Source organism: Plecotus auritus (genome assembly GCF_963455305.1).
Source record: "Plecotus auritus genome assembly, chromosome: 9".
NCBI lineage: Eukaryota > Metazoa > Chordata > Mammalia > Chiroptera > Vespertilionidae > Plecotus > Plecotus auritus.
Window position 1 is genome coordinate 146187850 of NC_137783.1, and position 12052 is coordinate 146199901.

Below are 12052 nucleotides of genomic sequence, written 5' to 3' on the forward strand. Positions count from 1 at the left end.
AGGACAGTGGTCGGCAAACTCATTAGTCAACAGAGCCAAATATCAACAGTACAACGATTAAAATTTCTTTTGAGAGCCAAATTTTTAAACTTAAACTTCTTCTAACGCCACTTCTTCAAAATAGACTCGCCCAGGCCGTGGTATTTTGTGGAAGAGCCACACTCAAGGGGCCAAAGAGCCGCATGTGGCTCACGAGCCGCAGTTTGCTGACCACTGCCCTAGGAAATCTTATGCAGTGTCATAGCTTTAAGTGTTATCTATATGCTAATGCCTGGCAGCCTTCAGCCCCGGCCCAGACATCCCTACATTCCAGACCTCTCCACCTCCTACTTCTCAGCATTTGGATGCCTCATTGGCGTCTTAAACCTGCCAGTGCCTCAAACAATGCTATTGATTTTTCTTCCCTATAAACCAATACCCTCCTCTCACCCCCACACATGTTCTGAATGCTTATGCCAAAAACCTCTTTGAGACAGACCTCTGTTCTGTTCACTATCACTAAGGAAAACCCTGACACATCGGAAGCCACTCAGTAAACGCCTGTGTCCTGGGTTCTTGGTGGAGGTTCTTTCCCCAGGGAAGAAGCTCCTTTCCCTCATTTTTAAAAATGGAGCTAATGAATGGGATAGCAGAGGTGAAAGAACAGTCATTAATACATCTTTGTATGTTTCTTCACTGCAAATGCAGAAGATTTTACAAACACCTGATTTAAAGGTGGGGGAGGAGGGAATAGCAGGTGGCAGTCTGTGCTACGTGGGTGTTTATTCAGGAGAAAGGGATCCCCGCACTGTGATGGCTGGGAGCTGAGGTCCAAAGGTGAAGACAAACACAGCCCTGGGAGGGCTTATTCTCTGTCTGGCACATGGTGCTCAGTGAGTGTGTGTGGAAGGGGCAGCGGGCATTCTCCCCATGCCCTGGTGACTGTTGTTCTCTGGGTTATTCCCCTTCTTTAAATAAGGGCAAATGTCGTTCCTGGGTTTCGGCACCAAAAATAAATAAATAAATAAATAAATAAATAAATAAATAAGGGCAAATGTTATGAATGAAGGATTAAACTGGTAAGAGATCTAGATCAAACACTTTTATTAAGTGCAGGACATTCCTCTCAGATTGAATAAGGGATTAACATATTTTGTCAAGAGTCTATGTCAGTTTCTGAAATGATTTTAGAGCCCTTGGTTCCCTCCCAGGTCTTTTTTTGGATGTACTTCAAAATAATATAGTTCCCCAGAGAATGTCCCAAGCAACCAGAAAGGCCAGGTCGTAACCTTGAAGCGAGTTTAATCTTATATTTCTGTGTGCTCAACGATTTCCCTTTCGGTGAAGAAAACTGCCCTCTCAGCAGCAGTTCTAGTCAGGGCGTCGAATGTGGGACTAGAAACATGGATAGCATTTTTTTAAGAAGCAATTCAAATTCTCCCACCACAATGCCGTAAAACATGGCTGCAAGAGAGAGAGGTTGGTTTTCATTTCCCTGATCTGTGTTTCTAATCACTGAATCCTCACTGAAATAGGAGTCCTTTTGTGATTAGAAATTAAAAGCAGTGCGCATCTCTTTTACAGTTCTATTGGTGTCATTTTATTGTATGAAAGTATATTTCCTGAAAATTATACCTGGCCAAATGCATATATATATATGTAGTTTTTGTCTATTCCTCGTTTCAATTTCTGCAAGATTTTCATTATCAGAATTTTAGAGGCCAGAGAATAAGCAAGCCAGTTTTTATCATGAATGCTGTATCAATCTCCTCTGTGATTGTTCTTGAAACTTTCTGAGTTAGAAGTACTTAAACGTTAAGAGGATAAAATGAACTTATTCATGTCATTAGATCAGCACCTAGCACAGGCCGGGTGTAATTGTGGTCATCCTCACGGTCTTTGTTTTTTAGGAGCTCATGCACTGTAGTAAGGGCCTTTAAATACAATTCTTTACATCCAATTCTTATAATAACGCTTGAAGGTATTACCCCCATTTTCCAGAAGAAGAAAATGAAATTGAGAAGCCACATTACCCAAGTAAAAATTTAAATTTTACCTATATCGCTCAGTGAGCCCTCTGCCCTTTCTGCAGTAGCTCAGCTTTACCTCATCCAATGATACTATTTGCTCTAATGGGTGTAAAGAGGATGTCCTAGAGCACGTGGCTTCCGGACAGGCATTGGGGACTTAGGGCTCCAGCAGAATTTTGATATGTCCACAAAGAAGCATCTTTGGCTTTACCAACCTAATGTTTCCCAAAATTTCTTTGGAGACCATGTGTTGGTGATATATTAGGTTTCCATTTATTATTGAGCTGTATGATAATTTTTATTCTTTTAAATATATAGAATTCTGTTATTTTACTTATTATAATTTTACTAAGTACCTTTTACCCTCCTACCTGATACTATTTTGTTGCTAATCCTCACTCTAGGATATTTTTCCGGAAGGGAAGGGGAGGGACACAGAGAGAGAAACATCAATGGGAGAAAGAAACATTGATTGGTTGCCTTGCACACAAGCCCCGACCAGGGCCAGGGATCGAGCCTGCAACCGAGGTACCTGCCCTTGACTGGAATCGAACCCAGGACCCTTCAGTATTTGGGCCAATTCTCTATCCACTGAGCCAAACCGGCTAGGGCTGGATACTATTTTTTAGGGCCATATCTTTGCAAATTAAACCAATGACTTTATATAAACTAGAGACCTGATGCATGAAATTCATGCATGGCGGGGGGGGGGGGGGGGGATGGTGGCCCTCAGCCTGGCCTGCATCCTCTCGCAATCTGGGACCCCTCAGGGGATGTCTGACTGCCGATGTAGGCCCAATTGGGCCTACATCGGCAGTCAGACATCCCTCTCACAATCCGGGACCCCTCTCTCCTAACCGCCTGCCTGCCCACTCCTTACTGTCTGCCTGCTCGCTCCTTACCGCCCGCCTGCTTGCTCCTTACTGCTTGGCTCACCGCTCCTTAGCACTGCCACAGAGGAAGGAGAGGCTGCAGCCACCGCCACTGCACTCGCCAGTTGTGAGCCCAGCTTCTGGCTGAGTGGTGCTTTCCCTGTGGGAGTGCACTGACCACCAGGGGGCAGTTCCTGTGTTGAGTGTCTGCTCCCTGGTGGTCAGTGTGTATCATAGCGACTGGTGGTTCTGGTCGTTCACATCATTCCGCAACAACAGTCACTGGGCTTTTATATATATAGATAGTACAGCTGCATCTCAGGTTTGAAAGTTAACCAGTAAAGTGAAAACTTTCAATAATCATAAGTAACATAAAAAATCCTTTAAATCACCCATACAGTACAGTACTATATGTGTGATTTGTGAATTTAACCTAGTTCCTTTCATTCTTTCAGGAGTAAATGTTATCTATGGCTCTCAGTTAATAATACTTTTTTCCTTTCTTGAGTCTATAGATGAAGCCATGATCGACCACTTATCTACTATTTGAGTGATTTATTTTAAAATCACTCACAATTTTTCTATTGGTTTCAGACTTAATTGTATCCATCACATTTAATATAATTAAGGAAAAAGGGATATTGTCCTGGTGTAGAACCCCTTTAAGTTACTTTAACATGATTCAATACCACTGTGATTGGAACTCACTAGCTAGCTCATGCATGGTTGAACTTTCCAATTAACAAACTTTTCTTCCCCATGCTCTGAACATAAAAAGATTGTGTTTGTGTATGTGTAATCTTATGTTCATTTAGGCTAGTATTATTTTATAAAAACTGGTTGAGAAGCAAAATACCCTACCCCAAGGAAATACAATGTATTCATGTAACAAGTAGCCTCTTGAAGCAGGCAGTTGTGTTGGTGTCAAATGTAAGGCTCCCTAGTGGAAGCATTGACGACCCTCTGCAAGCTTATTGGGTTGATGCCAATGTTCTAAAAGAAACCATAAGGATACAACAGCAAGAAAAAAGGGCATAGACATCCCCAGGGCACTGAATGTTCCTGGGTGGGGAGTCTTTATCCTTCCAATGATAGCTGCAAACCTAGGATAGTAAGTAGATGTCAATAGAAGTTGAATGAATGTTTCTTGGCCTCCCAGCAATAGTAAAGCAGATGGCTCTTCCAAGTAAAATGGAATGTCTGCCTCACCTCCCAATTCCATATGGAGAGAATTGAGCCTGGGAAGAATAACTGTCATGTTAGCTTTTATATTATAGACATAACTAGAGGCCCGATGCACAAAATTCATGCAAGTGGCTTGGCCCCCGCCGCCGCGGTGGCTGCCTCTGCCTTGGCCCTCGCGGCCGCCGCGGCTTCATCCAGAAGGATGTCTGGTCTAATTAGCATATTATGCTTTTATTATTATAGACTAGTGGCCCGGTGCATGAAATTTGTGCACATTAAAAGGGGATTAATTAGAGGAAATAATTTAATATTGCTATTTGCCCTTTCTCTATAATAGAAGTGTCAGAGATAAAAGAAAATTAGTAAAATGTATATGAAAACCTTCCTCCTGTCAGAGTCTGGGGCTCACCACGGGACCCAGAGTCAAGTCCCCGCCCACCCACATGCACCTCAAAATCGCGTGAGACCCAGACCCGGCCAGCACCCCCCCTCATTGGGATAGATCCAGACCCAGCCAGTCCCACCCTTGTCAAGCCCTGTTGGGCAGGGGGCATAGCCTCAGGTCCCTTGGCCCGGTGCCAGGATGGGGGGCGTGGCCTGAGGTCCCCCAGCTCAGACTGGGGCGGGAGGCGTGCCTTGAGGTCCTCTGTCAAGCCCCGCCAGGTGGAGGACATGGCCTGAAGTACCACGTCAAGCCCCGCCAGGCGGAGGGGCGCAGCCTCAGGTCCCCCAGCCTAGCACCAGGAGGGGGGTGCAGCCTCAGGTCCCCCGTCAAGCCCCACTGGGTGGGGGCACGGCCTGAGTTCCCCCGACCCAGCACTGGGGGTGCACCTTAAGGTCCCCCATCAAGTCCCGCTGGGTGAGGGGCATGGCCTGAGGTCCCCTGTCAAGCCCCACCTGGTGGGGGGTTCAGCCTGAGGTCCCTGGCCTGGCGCTAGGGCAGGGGGAGCAGCCTGAGGTCCCCTAGCCCAGCACCAGGATGGGAAGCACACCTTGAGGTCCCCTGCCAAGCCTTGCAGAACAGGGGGCATGGCCTCAGGTCCCCTGGCCTGGCACTGGGGCTGGGGGTGCAGCCTGAGGTCCCCCAGCCTGACACCAGGGCGGGGGCTGAAGCCTGAGGTCCCCTGTCAAGCCCCATGGGGGTGGGGGAGGGCGTAGCCTCAGGTCCCTGCTGATTGCTTGTTAAGACTCCTTATGGGAACTTGGCCTCAGCTGTGGGTGCAGCCATCTTTGTGACAGAGTGATGGTCAATTAGCATATTCCCTCTTATTAGATAGGATTGGTCATGGTGGTGAGTGGAATAGGACTGGAAAAGTCTTAAATCCCTGTTTAGGACAGAATTAGGAGGGGAAGTTATCAATAAACAAATCAATATATTACATTGAAAAGGAAGGGAAGACTCGAATTATTAAATAAATAGAGAAAAAAAGAAAAGATTATCTGATATCTCTTTAATGTCTTTATTTTTTTAATCTTCCCATTAGCAAACTATGAGTACTTTATTCATTAACTATATTTAATAATAAATAATTACATAAAATCTATAGTAAACACTTTCATTCTTCTCATCAACTTCTCAACAATCCTGTGATTATAATGTTATCACCATTGGCCAAAAAAATATAAGCATCTGGTGAACCAGGCAACAATGTTTTATCAGTTTCCATACCTGTGCCCACAAATATTTGTTTTCTGAGTAAATCCCCATGTTACAGATGAAAACATAGGTTCAGGAACATGAACTTGCCCAATGCCTATGAGTGGTAGAGGTGGGAATTTGTCTCTAAATTCCAGGTCTTTGGCTCTAAATTCTGTGGCATTTGCCCAACCTGGATAAGCAAATATCTCAGCTAATGCCAATCTATGCATTTGATTGGTTAATTCTTAAATTGTTCAAGATAATGTACATGGGACATCTTCAGGTTGACATATCTATTTTCATTGTTTGTATAAATTTCAGGTATATTCTTTCTGACATTTTACTAAAACTAAAATATGTTTAATAAAACATTTTAACAATACTTATAGAGATAAGTAACATCAAAATGTTAGAGTATTAGGATATTATTAAAGAAACAACTATTTCCCTCCCTCCCTCTACAATTCTTAAGAATAACCTTATTTACACACACTGATGAGCCTGCACATTCCTGTCTTTCCACTGGGTTCTAGTAGGAGAATCCTGGTAACCTCTGTCTCATGGAACTAGAAATGTGTTGATTCTGTTTTAAATTCAAACTTCTGCCCTAACCGGTTTGGCTCAGTGGATAGAGCGTTGGCCTGCGGACTAAAGGGTCCCAGGTTCCATTCTGGTCAAGGACATGTACCTTGGTTGCGGGCACGTACCCAGTAGGGAGTGTGCAGGAGGCAGCTGATCAATGATTCTCTCTCATCATTGATATTTCTAGCTCTCTCTCCCTCTCCCTTCCTCTCTGAAATCAATAAAAATATATTTAAAAAAACACAAACAGCCCTAACCGGTTTGGCTCAGTGAATAGAGCATCGGCCTGCGGACTCAAGGGTCCCAGGTTCAATTCCGGTCAAGTGCATGTACCTTGGTTGCGGGCACATCCCCAGTAGGGAGTGTGCAAGAGGCAGCTGATCGATGTTTCTCTCTCATCGATGTTTCTAACTCTCTATCCCTCTCCCTTCCTCTCTGTAAAATATCAATAAAATATATTTTAAAAAATAATAATAAATTCAAACCTCTAGGGGCGTTGCACCTAAGTGACACTTTCCAATGGCACTTTAAAAAAAAAAAAAAAGCCATTCCTTTTATAGGATATCAGGTATAATTCTGTCCTTTAAATTCCCTGGTGTTTAGCAATTACTGCAGTTCATTTAATTGCTTGGCATCTCTAAGTAGTGATCTTATCACACAATGGAATGAATTCACTCATTTTGATCTACCTTCATTAATGCCATATCAGCAATCCATTTGTGCTTTTTATAGCAATTCTTTGAAAAAGTCTTCTTCCCTCTGTTTCCTGAGTTTCAGAACCTATTGTAATTTTCTCCCTGGCCTCTTCTGATCCACTTACTTCAAGCTGCTGATCTCCCTTCCCTGCCTCCAAAGACATTGTTAAAACATTATGTTGTGAAAGCTGGCATTGTGAAAGATATTACTTTTGCCCCAGGGAGCTTCCTAAGAATTGCCATTTAGCACTTATAACCATTCTGACTCACCAACCTTACAAAAAAGTGTGATTTTAACCCAGGCCTTAACTACTTCTAGCTGTTAATCTTCAATCATTCAATGTCATTCACATATTCTTCAGGCATTTTTCTTATTTACTTAAGAAACAAATCACCACCTATAGTTCCAATATGAAATAAAAACATTACTGTAAACCAAATCCACATTACCTTAAAGTATATTATCACTTGTAATCTTAAGTCTTTCACATGCTCTAGCCAGTTTGGCTCAGTGGATAGGGCGTCAGCCTGCTGACCAAGGGGTCCCAGGTTCGATTCTGGTCAAGGATATGTACCTTAGTTGCAGGCTCCTCCATGGCCCAGGTCCTGGTCAGGGCTCCTGCAGGAGGCAACAAATTGATGTGTTTCTCTCTTTTTCTCTCCCTAAAAACCAATGGAAAAATATCCTCGAGTGAGGATTAACCAAAAAAAAAAAAAGCTTTCACACCCCATGACTGAGGTTTTTGTGGTTTCCTTTTCACCAATTCCCTCTGCCCATCCATTCTTAATTAAGGTGATTTTATTCATTGCTTTATTACTTTTTTTCTCCCTTTGCCTTTTCTTTTTTCCTTTTATTCTTTAAACATACATCTTTTGTTTTTTACTTTTATCTTTCTGTCCTGACATACTTTCTCTCCTGACACCTATATTCTCAACACGTTAGCACTTTGAGTATTTTTGCAATGACCTTGAGCAGAATCACTTAAACTTCCCTTTTTTTTTTTTTTTTTTTTTTGGCTATTTCCTAAGGATCTTTTAATTCCTAATTTCAGGTATTTTTCTTTTACACTTTGTATTATTATACATATTGGTATTATATAGTAGTAAATTGTTGTTGGAGTCTACCTAATTCCCCTCATTTAATCCGCTTTCACCCAACCTCCTATTCTATGGAGTTCTGGCATAGCTGTCAATCACAATGTCCTGCCTGCCCTCTGGCTGCAGGTATAAGCATGTGACCCAGACTTGGCCAATCATGGCACACCCATCCCCTGCCCACAGAGATCCTTTTAAGTATGAGGTTTCTGATTCAAAGAGACCTGTCGCCCTTCTCCCACTCTGCCAGGCACAGAAAACCTGTCTCCTGCTGAAGAGATTGAAACCAACACTCAAAGAGAAGCAGGAAAAGCAGCTATAGAAATAGAGTTCTAATAGAGAAGTATCCATGGAAAAAGTGAGGCTCAGTACCTGGATCCAGCCAAGCCCTTGAATTCACCTTCAGCCTTTAAGTCAGAAGGGGTGAACAAATATGCTTTTCTTGACTTGTTGTTTCAAGATGGATTCTTTCCTAACAGTCTTAGCTGATAAAAAAGCCTGACTAATAGATGCTATTCAGTTACACAAAATAAAAGGCTAACTCACATTAATGTAGATAAGACCACAGTCTTTTAGGCACTTAATTACAGAATTGGTAAATAGATAAGTGATGTTGATATATTGGCATCACTGAAAGTGGTGTGGGTTCATACACAATTTTTCTCAGCACATTGTGTTAGAGCCATCAAGGCAAGCTCTCACAATTGAGAAAGCTTTAGAAAATAGGACACCTGCCCAGCTGGCATGACTCAGTGGCTGAGCATCGACGACGTATGAACCAGGAGGTCACAGGGTTCAATTTCCGGTTGGGCTCCATCCCCAGTGCGGGCTCCAACCCCAGTGTAGAAGGCAGCTGATCAATGATTCTCTCTCATCATTGATATTTCTAGCTCTCTCTCCCTCTCCCTTCCTCTCTGAAATCAATAAAAATATATTTAAAAAAACACAAACAGCCCTAACCGGTTTGGCTCAGTGGATAGAGCGTCGGCCTGCGGACTCAAGGGTTCCAGGTTTGATTCCGGTCAAGTGCATGTACCTTGGTTGCGGCACATCCCCAGTAGGGAGTGTGCAAGAGGCAGCTGAATTGATGTTTCTCTCTCATCGATGTTTCTGACTCTCTATCCCTCTCCTTTCCTCTCTGTAAAAAATCAATAAAATATATTAAAAAAACATACAAAAAAACCAAAAACACAAACACACACAAAAAAGACTGTATTTTAGAAAAAGAAAATAGGAAACCTTGGGGGGAAAGCTGAAAATCTGCAGTTTTTACTTCATTACAAAATGAATAAATAAAAAGGTTCATTTAGTAACTTTGCAAGCCCTCGGTGTTTTCACTCTGCTGAGCTGTCTGGAACAGCCATGGATAAAGATACTAAGAAGACAACTCCCTCCCCTACCCACCCCCCCCCCCCCCCGCCACTACATAGAACAATGGACTAATGAAGGAGGCTTCAAATGGAATCATAAGGAAGTAAGTGCTTAACAGTGATGCTAAGAGCAAACACCGGAAGAGAGGTAACTGCTTTAGCATTTTTATTAGTAATACTAGAGGCCCGGTGCACGAAATTCGTGCACGGGGGGGGGGGGGTGTCCCTCAGCCCAGCCTGCACCCTCTCCAATCTGGGGCCCCTTGAGGGATGTCTGACTGCCCATTTAGGCCCAATCCCAGTAGGATCCGGCTTAAACGGGCAGACGGACATCCCTCTCATAATCCAGGACTGCTGGCTCCCAACTGCTCACCTGCCTGCCTTTCTGATTGCCCCTAACCACTTCTGCCTGCCTGATCACCCCCTAACCACTCCCCTGCCAGCCTGATTGATGCCTAACTGCTCCCCTGTCAGCCTGATTGCCCCCAACTGCTCTCCCCTGCAGGCCTGGGTCCTCCCCAACTGCTCTTCCCTGCAGGCCTGGTTGCCCCCAACTTCCCTCCTCTGCCAGCTTGGTCACCCCTAATTTCCCTCCCCTACTGGCCTGATCACCCACAACTGCCCTCCCTTGTAGGCCTGGTCCCTCCCAACTGCTCTCCCCTGCTGGCCATTTTGTGGCGGCCATCTTGTGTCCACATGGGGGCAGCCATCTTTGACCACATGGGGGTAGCCATCTTGTGTTGGAGTAATGGTCAATTTGCATATTACTATTTTATTAGATGGGATAGAGGCCTGGTGCATGGGTGGGGGGCCACCTGGTTTGCCCTGAAGGGTGTCCCAGATCAGGGTGGGGGTTCCCTTGGGGCATGGGGCAGCCTGGGCGAGAAGCCTGCAGTGGTTTGCAGGCTGGCCACACACCCCCAGCGACCCAAGCGGAGGCCCTGGTATCTGGGACTTATTTATCTTCTATAATTGAAACTTTGTAGCCTTGAGCAGAGGCCTGGGCAGGCCAGGGCTGGCAGGAAGCTTGGCTGCCTCCATCGCCAGGAGCAACCCAAGCCTCCTGCTCTCTCCAGCTCCGTTGCTGCCGCCATTTTTGTTGGGATTTATTTATCTTCTATAATTGAAACTTTGTAGCCTTGAGCAGAGGCCAGTGCCGGCCAGGGCTGGTGGGAAGCTTGGCTTCCTCCATCACTGGGGGCAACCCAAGCCTCCTGCTTGCTCCAGCTCAATGGCCTCTGCCATATTTGTTCGGTTAATTTGCATACTCGCTCCTGATTGGCTGGTGGGCGTGCTTGTGGGCGTAGCGGAGGTATGGTCAATTTGCATGTTTCTCTTTTATTAGATAGGATTATTGTTTTTATTGCTGTTCTAGCTACATAGTTCCATAAATTTTTTGGTCTTGTTGATCCCATATGTCTTATTATTTTTAGCATAGCATGGATTCTTTAGAAACATGTATATGGTGTTAGAGAATTTATATTGCATTTATATATACCCTCACTCATTCTAAAAAGGATTGAGGACGATGTGAAAATTTACATAATAAGATAATTTGCGGGGGGGGGGGGGAAGGGGACCATGAAGAGAAAAAAATAGAAATATAGGCATTAATGTTGTAGGGTAAAGTTAAGGCCAAAACAATATGAATGTTGGAAAGCCCTGTATTGGTAGACATAGCTCACACCTATGGTCATGTGGTAGATTTCTTCCATCCAGCTGAAAGTGAAGGAAAAAGTCTGCACTTGATTTATGGGTGGGTCACTAGTATATGGGGGGAAGCCAAAAATGGCCAGCAGCTGCACTACATCCCCATCCAGAGGTGGCCTTGAAAGATAGAGGTGATGCAAAAATTCTTCCAATTAGGAAGAAAATCTGGTTGCCCAGTTTATATGGACAAAAGAAGTGGCCCAAAGTTAAAATATATACTAGTACAGACTCATTGGCAGTGGCAAATGGCCTAACTGGCTGATCAGGTGTCTGGAAGGAGAAAGATTGGAAAGTTGGGGTCGAATTGGTCTGGGACAGAAGCATGAGGATAGACAGAGATATGAGAGTGGTCATGAAGTGTGAAGATATTTGAATCATATGTTAATGCCCACCAGAGGGCACATACTATAGAATAGTTATGAAAAAATGGATAGGATGACTCAGCCAGTAGATGCCATCTAGCCTCTAAGTCTCTTTGATAATCACCGCCCCCCACCAAGAAGTTATTTGATTAGTTATTTCAGGGTGAACAAATTTTCAGTGGGCCACAACCCTAGTAACTAAGAACAGCCACCAACTTTGGCATTCACAGCCAAATTATATATAGGCATATTTGAGGACTCAGAGTAGGAGAAGGCAACTAAGAGACAGATCTGGAGCCCCTGATAGAATCATGACTCTTCATGGCTATGAGCTCATTATCCTTTCATGTCTAGACTTGACCTGGAATTAAGCCTCCCTGGGCATTCAACATTAGGTTGCATTTACCCACTGAGAGTGGTGATATTGCCACCCTCAAATGAGCTACCATTTGCTTAAGATGCAGAAAATCTTCTCCATCTATGTCTACTTAGTAAGGATGCCATTCAGTAGCTACACTGAGACACTCCCTAAG